At 41.0% G+C, this 15,234-nt stretch overlaps 1 protein-coding gene across 4 annotated transcripts in view; it reads left to right on the top strand.

Annotated features, from left to right (window-relative positions):
• Nucleotides 1-3,634: 3,634 nt before the first annotated feature.
• Nucleotides 3,635-15,234, top strand: part of LOC121291700 (non-compact myelin associated protein) — a 78,981-nt gene continuing 67,381 nt past the window's right edge. The window contains exon 1 of one of the 4 annotated variants that reach the window (XM_041213191.1): nucleotides 3,635-3,999. The gene's annotated coding sequence lies outside the window, so the exon portion shown is untranslated. Of the gene's footprint in view, nucleotides 4,000-14,683; nucleotides 14,772-15,234 lie in introns of those variants that run through there. The other 3 variants (XM_041213193.1, XR_005946052.1, XM_041213192.1) reach the window with 3 other exon arrangements.

The following is a 15,234-nucleotide window of genomic DNA, read 5'->3' as shown; positions in this document are numbered from 1 at the left end:
TTTCAAGAAGTAGAGGAAAAACAGACCAGTTAGTAGCCAGAGATGCACTGTTCCCAGATACCTTTCTGCCTCCTTCATGAAATCTGCCCCTCACTATCCAAACTATGCATGAAGAATGGTCACTAGGATAAGGTACTGAAGGATGCTGGCTCTCGTGAAATATCCCTCAGGAAATGAGGAGCAACAGCAAAAAAAAAATCGGAACTGTGTTTAATGTTTGGTGTAGTCTCTTCAGCCATCAGTAAAAGTGCACCATATGAAACAACCCCATCCCCGATGTATTTGATTTGCTGCATGCTCATCACCTTCTGTAGATGGAAGGATGGCGACGATGGCCAAACACGAGAATTTATGTGAAGGTTTTTGCTTCCTGAAATTCATGTGAAAGGTTTAACCAAATTAGAACGTTTAATAGGCTCCAGTTTCCTCCTAACCCTATAATTTTCTAGTTTCCACACCCTGAATGTCAATGTAACATTTGATTTGGTTATATTCTTGAGGAGATATTGTACTTATGGAATGCAGCCAATCAAAACTTCAGGATTGTTATCTTGTTTAGCAGAATGTTTTGGATTACAGCCAGTATCCAGTCAGCTCACGTTAAGCAACTATCTTCTATTAACATAATAAAACGGGAAAGACTCAGCAGGTCAGGCAACATCTGTGGAGAGAGAAGCAGAGTAAATGTTTCAGGTCAATTAACTTTCATCAGAACTCACCACCATCTTCTCAAGGTGATGTGTAACAATTACTGGCCTTGCCAGCGGCGCTCACATCCCATGAAAGATTTTAAAAACTGGGGAAAGTTAGAAATGTATTAGATTTTAAGCAAGTGAACAGTGGGAGCTTTTTTCTGGGAAAAAAAGAACAAATCTGTGATCGGGTGGGAGACAGGAGAAATTAAATGGCAAAAGTGTTGGTGGTCCAAGGTCAAAGGGAGCAGTCAAAGGAGGTATGAACGGCAAAATGAATTGCAAACCATTGTCAAAGCTCAGAAATGAATAATGCTTTCCTGGGTATAGAACCAGATGGTACCTTGTGTCCATGAAATGAAGATGCAATTCTCTCCAAAATTGGAGCACACATAGTTACAGGAAAAAGTGTTGACTTCACCATTATTTGATGGGAAAGCAGTCATCAATGTGAAGAAAAACCCTATGGGCTGGATTATGTGGTCAGCAGCAAAGTGAGGACACATGCTGACAGTTCACTGTCACACCGCCGGTGTTCCCGCACCACTCCACCCACTCTCACAACAGACCCCACTGAAAATCCAACCCAATGTGTTGCAGTGGTTCTAACATTGATATTGATATGATGTCATTGATCAAATTCCCTATTTATAATATTTCAGTGTCCTCGTTCATGCCTAAGGAATTTCCATACCTGACAAGAAAATTTGAACTTAAGTGCTGAATGGTGGCAGGGCTGGAGGCAGGCGGGCAGAAAAATTGCCATAGGTTTGTTGGCATCTTCCTGCCTCTGGGCCATTTTCAAAGAGGCTGGGTTGGAGGCACAGTGGCTCCCTGCCTGCACTATGTGTAGCTACTTGAGCCAATTAAAGACCCTGTTTAGGGCCACCTCCCACACTGAATGGAATTTTCCAGTCAGCTCCCCACAGTGACCAAGACACAACCACCCAAAGGAGACAGCCTCCCAGCGGCAGACTGAGCAAGGCCAGCAAACATGTCACGTTCATAACACCCCCATAACCCCTAGCCAATTTATAAACACTTACAGCTGTGGCCACGGGCGGTCTGGCAGGCTGTCACTACTTAAATTTCAACAAATTTGAAAGTGCTTAGAGAGACCTCATCTTAAGGCATCCTCTCTGTTCCTTACCTGCATTGGCAAGCTGTGGCTCTCTCGGTGCTGGAGGGCCTCCTATTGGCCCTCCAGCATTAGGAGCCGATCTGCTATCTTTAAATTGATGGGGAGCATGTCCCCTGGCCAGTGATTGGCCTTTAATTCAAAAATCACAGTGTGCGTGTCACTCCAATGTCACATGGGGGCCCAACTCAAAATTGAAAATCTGGTCCTAAGTGTCATTTTGGCTCAGTGGTAGCATTCGCATCTATAAGTCTGAAAGTTGTGGATTCAAGCCTCACTCCAGAGGCTTGAACACATATTTGAGGCTGATATCTCAGTGCAGTGCTACACTGTTGGATATGCTGTTTTGCAGATGAGACATTAAACCAAGGCCCTGTCAATCTTCTCAGGTGGACATAAAACGTTTTTGAAAGATGGCACTATTTTGAAGAAAAGCAGGGAAATTCTCCCCTGACTAACCATCCTTCAACCAACACCACAAAAAAAATTATCTGGTCATTATCTCATTACAGTTTGGAGGAGCTTGCTGTGTGCAAATTGACTCCTGCACTTCCTACAATACTAACAGTAACTACATTTCAAGAAGTACTAAACTGGATGTCCTGATACTGTGAAAGATGCTATGTAAATGCAAGTTTTTCCCTTCTTTACAGCAGAGATTGTTTCTTTCCTCTTCCTTACCCAGGGAAACTAAAGCTATTTTTAGTATCCCTGTTGCCACCCAAGCTGAGGACTACGGAGACAGGACTGCTGCTACAGCTGGCCAGTGTAAGTGTTTAAATCAAATTCTGCTTTCATTGCATGGCTTTACAGGATTTCTCAAGTGTTTTGGGGTCATCATGCACAACTCTGCCCATCTTACATGGAAACGACAATGTAGTGGCTTTGTTGATTGTGACCTAGTGGTTCACACTAGGTTTCTGAAAAGTCATAAAAATATAAAAACAAAAAACTGCGGATGCTGGAAATCCAAAACAAAAACAGAATTACCTGGAAAAACTCAGCAGGTCTGGCAGCATCGGCGGAGAAGAATGTTTTGGCTTTAATGCCTCACATTAAGCTCACAGGTGAAAAATGGTTCCTTGAGGTAGTGGAGGGGGGGGGGGGGGGGGGGGGTGGAAGAACTGCTGGTGCACTCCGTGAAACCACATTCCAGCACTATTTAGGATAGGTGAATACTGCAGGAGACAAATAACAAATGTTCGGTTACCTCCCTGTTTAATGAATGGATGCATTCATCCAGTCTGCATTCAATTCCTCACTGGATCGTGAGACAGTAAGCAGCGGTGGTGATCGCATAATGCAATAAGCCTTCCAAACCTGTTAAAGGTGATACTTTAACACATTATTAAAAAGATTGTACCAATAAATAAATATTTGTTTCATAAACGGTCTTTTAGAACTCAAAGGGAATATTGCCCCTCCAGTATGACAACACACAAACTGGGACACTCATTGTTTGGTTATCCGAACACAATGGTCTATTCAGCGCAATTGCAAAATGCGAATATTTTAACATTCCTGCGCTGTGGAACTGGAGTTAACCTTTGTCGCTACATCCACTTGGGAGACCACATTAAAAATAGATTATTTTTAGACTCGTGCTGTCGGTATGGTGTAGAATGAGGGAAATTGAGGAAGCCACAGCGTGTTCCCAGAGATAGGTCATTGGCTGTGAAGCGCTTTGGGACGTCCTGAGGTGGTGGTTTGGGTAGATGAAATACAGGCGCCACAAGTAAGGGCAAACAGGAGAGGGCACTAACTCAAGTCACTTTCCCCCTTCTCTTGACAGTGTGCAGCGTCTTGGACTTTTTTTTTGGGAAAAAAAAATTACACATTAGAGAGCAACTGAAGAAGTTACTGGAGGGATCCGGTAGTGCGGCCTGCGTTACGAGCGCTTTGCTTGTGATCACCTGTCGAGGCGGGAAAAGCTGCTGAACCTGCCCAGCTGGCTCAGGATCATTGCGACATCGTCATGGGGAAGGGCGGCAGCAGCTTCTAACCCCATCAGAAAGTCCTTCGCGGTCGGCATTCGGACAGCGGGAAGAGGGAGCGTAAAAAGAGTCCACCGAGGTGACGGGGGTCTTTACCTGGCGGGGGGGTGGACAGGAGAGGTCGCCGGGGCGGCAGCGCTTGGAGACAACCTTGGCCCGTCCGGGATCGAGACAGGTAACGACTTCGTGACTTCATTGTCAGTGCTGTTCACTAATCGTCAAAAGTGGCCTTGGAGCTGCTGGGAGGGACGTTGTTGGGATCTAACAACAAAAGAAAAAGATCAGTCGGTGTTTTTAAGGATCATTTGGGGGAAGAAAAGTTCCCCTGGAGTGAGGAGATCGGACTTGTCTCTTTTGACGCGCTGTGCGAGCTGCTGGAGATGGGTTTTTTTTTGCAGCTGAAGCGGCTCCACGCTGACAAAAGTCCTGGAGTTCCTCCTGCAGTAACGAATAATGTACAGGTTTGCTAAGTGTTGACACGGCAGCGATCTCATCGAGAGGGTCAGATGATACTAAGTGATGACAATTAAAAACTTTTCATTACTGTCACGTTGGATCAGGCACCTCTTCACCTGCTAGGCAGTGTGCTACCTCGCAAGAAAAACCCGAGCCAGCATTTGGCGGCTCCCTCCGCCCGGCGGATGCGGCGAACCATTTAAATCAACGTTCAGTTCGGCGGGACCAAAATTACCCCCCCACCCCCCGGGCGGGAGGGGCCGTTAAATCATGCCTTGGTGATGTGCTGTGGAAGACGAATAGAATAGATAACTGCAACAAAGGAAATGCGGGGAAAACTTAGCAGGTCTGACAGCATCTGTGAAGCGAGAAACAGGGTTGACGTCCTGAGTCCTTATGACCCTCCTTCAATTTCTTCCACGTCTCTTCGAGAAGGACTCCAAACGTTAACTCTGTTTCTCTCTCTCTCCACAGATGCTGTCAGACCTGCTGAGTTTTTCCAGCATTTTCTGTTTTTGTTTCAGATTTCCAGCAACCGCAGTATTTTATGTTAGAATAGAAAACTACCCGCTGCGTGATATGACTTTTAGAACATGGGTAAAAATATTGGTGGCAGAGTCACGATTATTATGAAGCAGTTCATATTGTTATGTAATACTCATGTATGACAGGTGTTAACTTTTAAGTTAGCAAGCAAGACAGCAAATCAGGAGTGGGTTGTCTTCAAATATATAATAGAGTATAAAATAGTTACGTTCCTGCAAGACAAAAATAAAACATATCAAATGAGGAATACCTGTGGACAAGTAGGGATTAAAACTAAACTCAAATTCAAAAGGAAGGCATTTCATAAAACTAAGGTTAATAATATTAAAGAAAATATGAGGCTCCTAGAATGAAGTGGAGAGGTGGTAAACCACATTTAAAGAGCTATAAGGGCATATGAAAAAGAGCATAATTAAGGGTGTTATAAGAATATTAAAAGTAAAATGATAGTTTAGCAGAGAATAGAACCAAAGGATGAAATGTTGGATGTGTCAGCACTTACAAATGAGGGTGATGATGTGAATGTAGGGGTGCCAGTGGGGGATGGTGAATAATTGTTAGAAATAACCAGAGAAACAGTGGATAAATCAATGGGCATGTATGGCATGCAGCCTAAGGTCTTGAAAGAGGAAATAATGGACTACAATTTTTCAGTTCCCCTGAGATATGCAAATATTGCTGGAGGGTAACATGTATAACACCTTTAGGAAGGATGAACCAGTTAATCCAGTGTCAACAGTGGACAATGTATTTAAGTCCATAATTTGAGATAAAAATTATTGAGCATTGTGAAATGCAGGGGATAATCGATGGATTTCTTATAGACATGTTGTGATAACAAGTTTAATAGATCTCTTTGAAGAAGTGATAATAAAGGCAGATGTATAAATGGAATGCAGAAGTAGTGTTTACTCAAGTTCAGAAGTCTTTCAATGAATGTCTCGCAGGAGAATTATTGCAACAATTTGAGTTTATAAAGGGAAATGTAGCAGCGTACATAGAGATGTATGACTTTTAGAACATGGGTAAATACATTGGTGGTAGGGTCTTGATTATTATGAAGGAGTTTAATAGTGGTCTGGAAACCAAGGTCCGGAGTTAACGAACATTCTAATGGAGTTGGAGTAAAGAATGTCTTCCAGGGTTGGATGCTGGGTCTACATTTGTTCTCGATACATATCAATGTTTTGGATTTGGCCATAGGAAATATTAAGTCTAAATTTGCTGATAACACAAAAGGGGATTTGGTAAGCAATAGACAGGTTAGTGGAATGCCTAAATAGGTGGCAGATGTGCATAGAATTACACAGATTATACAGCACAGATAAAGGCCATTCAGCCCAATTTAAGCCCATTTTTATGCTCCACTCGCGCCTCCTCCAATCCTTCCTCAACTAACTCTAACAACGTAGCCTTCTGTTCCCTTTTCCCTCATATGCTTATCTAGATTCGCTTTAACTGTATCTGTACTATTCACCTCAACTACTGTACTCTGTGACAGCGAGAACCACATTCTCACCAGTCTCCATGTAAAGCAGTTTCTTTTGAATTCCCTATTTGATTTCTTGGTGACTACCTTATATTGATGGCCTCTGGTTTTGTTCTTCCTCACTAGTGGAAGCATACCTTCTGTACCTTCTCTGTCAAAATTTTTTACAAGTTTAAAGGCCCCTATTTGGTCAGCCAGAGAAAAGAAGTCAACCTATTCATTCTTTCCTGATAGAACTTGCAGTTCTGATATCATCCTATTAAGTCCTTCCTGCAACCTTACCTATGCCTCTATCTTTTTATATAATATGGCAACCAGAACTGCACATAATACTCTTAAATGCAACTTAATATAGAGAAATGTGAAGATGTAATTTAGGACAGGAACATGCTTTGGAATGCATATTCAATAAAAAGGCATTGCAGGTTGTGAATGAACATAGAGACCTAGGAGTTCAAAGATATACTTCCTTGAATGTGCAAAAAGCCATAATATTCTGGGTTTTATAAACCAGGCCATAGACTAGAAGACTAAAGAGGAAAGAATTAATTTGTACATGGCAATGGTGAGGGCACAGTCAGAGTGCATTATGCAGTTTTCAGTGTCCTATTATAGAAAGAGCATTGTGAAAGGCTAAAATGAGATTTGAGATTTTTAAAATTGTGAACAATTTTGATAGGTGTATGGGGAAAGCTTCATTACTCTGCTTAAGAATCAATGAAATCAACTTAAATTAGTCACTAAGGAAGTGAGAAAGATGAGGTGAAATTTACTTACACAGGTCTTTTGAAGCAGAAGTTGCTTTGCCACAGGGAGTATTTGAGGTAAAGACCATTGCATCTTTTAACGGAATAGTGGAGGAACTCTTTATAAGCAGAGGAAGATGCAAGACTGAGAAGAATAGAGAGCAGTGGGATCAGTTTTAGATTGCTGTAACAAAGAGCCAACACAGACAAAATGGATTGATTGGCTACCTTTTGAACTGTAAATGCCTCTGATTTAACATTTTGATCCCGCAAATATAAGCTACTCTTTAAATCATTATCCATTTTGTGAGCTGAAAAGCTTATATCCATTACATGTCATGACTCATAAGGCCAGTTCTGTGGTTCAAATGTTAACTTGTTTTATTACTTGAAAGATATCAACTTCATGTTGGATTGGCTTAACACGTGTAGATGAGTACTGTACTGAAACATACAATAGAGTTTCTGTTGCTCCTTGATATTCTGGATGAGTAGACTGTCCAAATGTGCACCATCAGTGCTGTGTGAAATCATTCAACAGGTGCTGACATGATACTGTCCCCAGTTATTTCAAGCTGTTGATGTTAATTCTTCAGCCAGCCAGTGAGATAATAGGGGCTTTTAAACTCTGGTTACTGCTTTTTGTATGTTGCATAATAATGTATGCAGTGTTACTGAGGAGTATCAGACTGATAGTCTGCTCAATCAAATCTTGAATATTTTAACCTTGAATCAGAAATCTTCTGTAGTAATTGTGCTCACAAATTAGTTCAGCACTTGGGGTTGTTTCAATGACAGTGATCAGAAAGACAAACTTGTTAGATGTGTGGAAATTGTATCAATAGTGAATGCATTGATATCATTTAGAGGACCTCTATACAATGGCAGAGAATGCTATGGCACATACATGGGAATTCTGCACAATGGCAGAGAATAACCAGATGATATTGCACATAGGAACTCTATATAATGACAGTGAATGCTAAGGATGTACATGGGAACTCTGTATGGCAGTGACTAAATAATTTTGTTAGTAAAGTCTGTGAGTTTGGAAGAACTGAGAATGGAAGAACATTATCTGCTATAAGAATTAATGTTATTACGCCATCCTGTTTTCTTCCCTTAAATTTCAAATTAAAGCATATTCAGTGACTGCTTATTTGAGCATGGAAAGCTTGTTAAAGTTAGGAGTCAGATTTGATTCAGCATTAGGTATGGTGCCACCATGAATGGTACACTAATTGGTAAACACATTTCTAAAATTATTTTTATATTAGAAATAATACCCCTGCATGGGCTAGAGGCAGACCAGAAGACTGAGTGAATATTCCTGAAAGGTGTCACCTGTGAAGATTTATGACTTTTATGATTCACTAATGTTATCACTTAACAGGAAATGTAGCCCAGATTTTAGGAAAGCTTCCTTAGTTTATTTTAACATTTTGCTCACCAACTTTCTTTGCCAATTTTCTCCCCTTCTAGACAAAAGTGTTGATTCTTGCTGCATTAGTTTCCATGTACGCCCCATGGTCCCTTTGCACAACACATGTGACTTTACTCACATATGAATCTGACCAGATCCCTGCCTCTGTGCTAAGTTAGATGAGGTAAGCAAGGGCAGTATAAAAGATGTAATAATTGACACCAGTGACCTACTTCCTCTCTTGGTTAGGGAGGAAGAATCAACCAGGGTTCCTGTTCTCATTGTGTCCCCATTAGAAGGGCAGAAATGTGGATGTTGGGTGAGATTAGGATTGGCTTGACAGGCAACACACACCTATTTTTAAAAAATCAATTATTAAAGTAGCACAAGCTGTTTTTGTACTAGGATCACCATTTTGGCATAACATGTGTACTAGGTCTGGTGAAATTTATAAAAAAAACACATTCATTCACAGGATGTGGGCATCATTAGCAAGGCCAGCATTTATTGTCCGCTTCTAATTGCTCCTGAGAAGTTGGTGGGGACCTGCCATTTTGAACCACAGCAGTTCATGTGGATTGTAGATTTTCATAGCAGTTTTGATAGAACTGAATGTCTTGCAATGCCATTCCAAATTGCAATTAAGAGTCAACCACATTGCTGTGGAGACATAAAGATGGCATATTTCCTCCAGTAAAGGACATTAATGAACCCAGATGGGTTTTGACAACAATTTGGGCATTTTAGTGTCACTGTAACTAGCTTTTGTTCCAGATTTATTTAATTAACTGAACTTAAAAAGTCCCCTACTGCTGGGGTGAAATTTGAACTCGCACCTCCAGATTATTAGTCACGGTTTCTGGATTATTAGTCCAGTAACATAACTACTATGCTACTATACATAGCCATATTCCATGGATGGCAGATCCAGGAACCGTTTCTCTATAAGTTATGTTGTTTTCCTTGATGGCATTTGGCTTTGTTGCTCTGCTTGGTGAGGCTTATTTTTGAAAAATAACTGCACAAAAGCTACCTTCTCAGTCCAGGTGTGTGCAAAGTGTGATGGACAGCATTGTCAATCACATCCCTGAATTTGTTTAAAAGACTTTTTTTTTGTCCACAGTGGCCACTTAAGGGCCCCAACCTGCTGCTGCTGGCATTCAGCACCGGGAAGGGGGAAGCTTGCAGGAAGCCACTCCCTGCCCTTGCTTCCAAACCCACCCCCCCCCCCCCCCCCCCCCAACCCTCGTGCCGCTGAGCCCCACCCTGCCATCCCACCCTGCCCGTACTCACCTTTCTCCAGCAATCTATCTGGCCCCACTGGCAGTGGCCAGTGGCACTGCCAATTATGCATAGCTAGTGGCCTCTGATTCACCGGCAGCTCTTAGGGGCGGGATTTTTGCCCTACTGGATGGCTTAATCAGTTGGGCGGCCTGATGCTGCCCAGGTGGGTGCCTGTTTGAAATTTAATAGCATTGGGCCTCCCAGAGTAAAGCAATGTGGGTCTCCCACCAGTTCTCCAACAAGACCCAAGTCACCCACATTAAATCCTGATCTATGAGTAACTGTGTGTGAGGTGAACGGCAAAAGCCATTCCTTTGCCACTGAGAACAAAATCCAGGCCAGTGTTTTGGCAATAGTCCTTATAAGCATAAATTAAAATGGTGTATTCACATATAGTTTATTTATGCCACATCAGCTATTCATCTGTCATTATTACACACAAGCAGCATACCACATATGTGGAATACATTGTCTTGCTTCATGATAACATAATGATCTTTGTGACTCGTAAACCCACAACATGACTGTGAAGTTGGCCTGCCACAATTGTAGTGCAATAACCATAATCTATCATCATTGGGGACATTAAGAATGTCAGGGCTTGATTGGAAGAAACATTGATCTTCAGGGACAACTTTGATCAGTAATAAAACAAACACAGCATTTAAGCCTTCAGAAATCTTTTCAAAATATTAAAAAAAAAGCTTTCCTCGTATGAATTGTACTATGTTGGTTTCATTTCTGACTAATTTGAAGACAAAGTTATCGTACAGACATAGGTTTGCAGCTACAGTGAAGTTCCTTACTAAAATTCTGATGGTTCTTTGTAAACAAGCAGCTTTTATATTTTACTGCCTGAAAGATGCAGCTCAAGATGTTAATCTGATATTGAAGCAATATGCAAAAACTGGCATCCTTGTGGAATTTCTCAATAAAGTGAAAATGTGAATTTGAATAAACCATCAGTGATGTACCATAAGCAATATGTGTAGATCTTTAAAGTCCAGTTTCTATCATTTGACTGTATCAAAGTGATAGCTTTTTTCACAGTTCTTTGCTTCCAACTTTGCCATGTTTGCTAGGAGCTTGGAAGCCCTGTCTGAGTACTGATCTGGCCACCACACTCTCAGGTAGTGCATTCCAGGCCTTAACCATTCACTGAAATTTTTTTCTCATATCGTTTTTGCTTCTTTCACCAATTACTTCAAATCTGTGCCTTCTCATTCTCGACCCTTTCATGAGTGGGAACAGTTTCTCCCTATCTACTCTACCCAGACCTGTCATGATTTTGAATATGTCTATCAAATCTCCTCTCAGCCTGCTTTTCTCCAAGGAAACAGTCCTAAATTTTCCAATCTATCTTCATAACTGAAGTTCCTCAGCCCTGGAACCATTCTCGTGAATGTTTTCTGCACTTTCTCCAATCCCTTCACATCCTTCCAAAGTGCGGAGCCCAGGGCTGTCATGGATGACCTCACTGTCATGAAAATATATAAGTGTGTATAATGTTATTGGAAATTATTTTTAAATTGGACTTGTAGTAGGGTGTGTCTGTTTATGTGAGGCTTAATTGGATTAAAGCCAGTTGGCCTGGGTGCTTTGATGTAATGTAGTTTTGAGACATTACTTAGATAAATGTAGGAAGGAGGAGGTAAAGAGTACAGTTGCATTTGTTGAATAAGCCATTCAAAAGAGGGGAGTAAGATCTTGCACCTAGCTAGGAAACATCAAGCAATGTGTTTATATTATTAATAAAATTGGTGATATGGAAGGGGTTTTATTGTTAGAAGAGGTGGAGTTCAAAGACCTAGTGATACAATGAGAGTTTACATTCAAAGGGAAGGCTAGGTATAAACAGAGAGGAGTTTTGTATGTGCATGTCAGAGGCATATAAGATCTAAGCAGTCTGTCAGCCCTCCAGTTGTGTCTGCAAAGGAACCAAATTGCAAGGGACCTCATTCTGAATTTGTACAGTCAAATGTGCTTTGCCTGGTGTCTGTTTAAAGTCTATGGGCAGAAAGTTTTGCTTGATGACCTACTCGAACGTGAAATGACGCACGTTAATATTAGCCGAGAGTGCCGACGTCAACGCACAGTCGCGCAATAGTTCGGTCAGTGGGCACGTGCCAAAGTCAGCAGCATGCCCGCTAACAATTAAAAGGCCTGTTAGGGCCATTAAATAAGCAATTAAGCTAAATTTTTTTGCTGCCCGTCCACCCTAACGGTTGGCGGGCAAACGAAAAGGCCAAGTGGCCTTTGCATTTTTTGGAAACCTCATCCAAGGGCGGGTGGAGGTTGCCAAAAGCAAATAAAAATAAAATAAAAGTTCTAAAATTGAATTAATAACATGTCCCTGCTCATGTGACAGAGTCACATGAGGGGAGATGTTTTATTACATTTTTATTTTTTTTTAATATCTCGTCATCTCCATGAGGCAGCTCTGTGCCTCCGGGAGATAACGAAGCACTCATTCGCGTGCATGTGCGAAGCTCGCACTCGGCCCACTCACCGTCCTCCCCCTATCCCCACAGGGCAGCGCTCAGCCTTAACTGGCCCGCCAGTGTGAGATCGCAGTGTGGTGTCAATCGCAGGCGGCGGTCAGCTTTACCTGGGAGTGTTTAACTTGGGAATTTGTTTAAAAGTTATTATGGTAGTAATTTGTTAACGTGTATGTGTTTAATTAGTTGCTAAATTAATAAATGTTTAATTTGTTTTTATATAAAAAATCTCGAGGCTTGGTGGTTTTACTTTTGAATTCAGAGCTGCATCTCAAACACACCAATTGAAAATATAGGTTATGACAACTGTTCAAGTTTCCCCCTAGGATTTAAACAACTTAGCCTTTACAAACTACTGTATCATAACAGTTGGGGGCTCTTGGTGGGAAAATATTTGTAATTCCTTGATTGGTTTGAAATTGGTGAATCCTAAGGTTATAAGTGCAAGAAGCACTTTGAACCCAGGAGTTGGTGAGATTTTTTATGTGTTAAGACAGCAAGATGGCTTAGGCAATTTCTAAGACTTGTCTTGGAGTATAAGATATAACTCTGGTTTGGGTAACCAAGAGTAAGTTAAAGAGTTGGCGGATAAATTGCAATTGGGGTTACCTGCAAGGGCTAGGAAATCACAAAAAATTAGAGGTATAGCACAACATCTACACTTGGAAATGATACCTGACACTAGTGAATCGCAGCTGGAGGTAGTGAGACTTCAGTTACCAATGAAGACGCTGGAACTTGAACAAGCAAAGGAACTGAAAAAAACTTGAATAAGAAGCAAAGGAAAGAGAAAGGGCATTTCAAAGGGAGCAAGCAGAAAGGCAGGAGGAAGAAAGGAAGCTGGAACTGGAATTTCAGGCAAGGCAGAAGGATAAAGAAAGAGAGGCCAGGGAAAGAGAGAAAGAAAGGAAAAGGGAATACTTGGTTTGAAGGTTGGAAGTTAAAAAGAGATCTCAGATTCTGAGGAGAGCTCTGATGATGACAAAGCTTTTAACCTAAAAACACTTTGGGGAGATGTTTAAATTTGTACAAGCTCTTCCAAAGTTTGTGGAAAAAGATGTCGAAGCATTCTTTATTCCATTTGAGAAGCTATCTAAACAGATGAAATGGCCACAGGAGTACTGGACGTTATTGTTACAGTCTAAGTTGGTGGATAGACCACATGAGGTGCATGCTTCGCTGTTTGAAGAAGTATCGGTGAATTATGATGTGGTGAAAAAGGCAATTTTGAGTGAATGAGTTGGTTCCTGAAGCATACAGGCAGAAATTTAGGAATATGAGAAAACAGCTTGGGCAAATTTATATTGAATTTGAGAGAGTAAAACAAAGTAATTTTGACCAGTGGATATGGGCATTAAAAATAGAGACAGCATATGCAGCTCTTAGGGAAGTCATTCTTTTGGAAGAACTTAAAATTTCAAATCCTTCGGTTGTGAGAACTCATGTGGAGGAACAGAGGGTTCAAACTGTAAGGCAAGCAGCAGAGATAGCTGATGATTATGAGTAAGACAAGCAGCAGAGATAGCTGATAATTATGAGTTAGTTCATAGAGCTAAACTTTTTTTTGTCACCCTTTCAAATCAGAAAAGGATAGAAAGTGGGAAGGTGATAGAAAGGTAGGTAGTCAGGGAAGAGAAGGATAGCTGGAAATTCCCAGGAAGCTTTTCTCAGAATAAAAAGGAAGGTGCTGAGGGTAGGAGTGACATTCGAAAATTGAGGTGTTTTTCATTGTAATAAAGTGAGGCACATAAAGTCAGTGTGTTGGAAATTATAGGGAAAATTTGTTGGAATTATTGGGGTGTAGAAAAGTTCTGGAAGTTAAAGTACTGTGGGTTCTGAGGTTCAGGCACAGGAGAAACCAGTGATAGGAAACTGGGAAGAATCAGTGAAAGGTTAAGAAGTTGGAATATGTTCACAATTTACCCAAGAGAATTCTGAGGAGCAGGTTGCAGACATGTTTAAAGACTTTGTGTGTTAAGGGAAAGTCTTTCCATGTGTACAGGGTGAAACAGGTAAAGACGTTAACATTTTAAGAGAAACAAGGGCTAGTCAATCCTTAATGTTCTTTTGTTCTTCAGAGGGAGTATTGCAGGAGCAGGTGATAACAAGTGGGGTTCATGGAGATGCTAAACCTATCTCTCTTGTGGAAGATAAATTTAAAGAGAAAATGGGAGATAGGTGAAGTTATTGTTGAAGTAGTGGAAAAATTGCCCATTGCAGGTGTTCAGATGTTCTGGATAATGATATAGCTTACAGATTTGCATGATGTCTATGGTAGTTGAGCAACCTGTAGAAGTGTTTTCAACAGAGGTGTTACAGAAGGAGTATCCTGGATTGTTTACAGATTGTGCGATAATGAGATCATAGGTACACAGATTGAAACAAGAAAAACAAGCCGGGCAGGCAGTTCAAAGGCAAGAAGAAGGCTGAAATCCAATTAGCTGGCACTATGTTTGTTCAAGAGGAAAGACTACAGGACAATTCAGCTGAAGTGTTTAACTCGAGGTTAGTGGAGTTACAGAAAAATAATTTGCAATTAAAACAGTTATAACGGAAAGCTTACTCAGAAACAGAAGCAAAATGTATTCCAGTATGTTATTACCTTAAGGGAGATATTTTAATGAGAAAATGGAGGATGGATCATGTCTCAGCAAATGAAAGCTGGAGGGAGGTGCATCAGATTGTTATCCCATTAGGGTATAGAAATGAGATTTTGAGAATTGCTCATGAAATTCCAATTGGGGGTCATTAAGAATTAGGAAAACACAGGAAAGACACAGGTTTGTTTTGTAACCAAGATTACATCGGGATGTAGTCAAATTCTGTAGAACCTGTCACACATTTCAAGTAACAAAGCAACCATAAGCACTGATTAAGTCGGTGCTTTTAATCCCAATACCAGCATTTTAAGAACCTTTTACCAGGGTCATGATTGATTGTTTAGGACCTCTCCATAAGACTAAAAGTG

The sequence above is a fragment of the Carcharodon carcharias genome, chromosome 19, assembly GCF_017639515.1.
Source record: "Carcharodon carcharias isolate sCarCar2 chromosome 19, sCarCar2.pri, whole genome shotgun sequence".
Classification (NCBI taxonomy): domain Eukaryota; kingdom Metazoa; phylum Chordata; class Chondrichthyes; order Lamniformes; family Lamnidae; genus Carcharodon; species Carcharodon carcharias.
The sequence above is the reverse complement of the archived record's forward strand: the minus strand, read 5'-3'. Positions and strand labels throughout refer to the sequence as shown.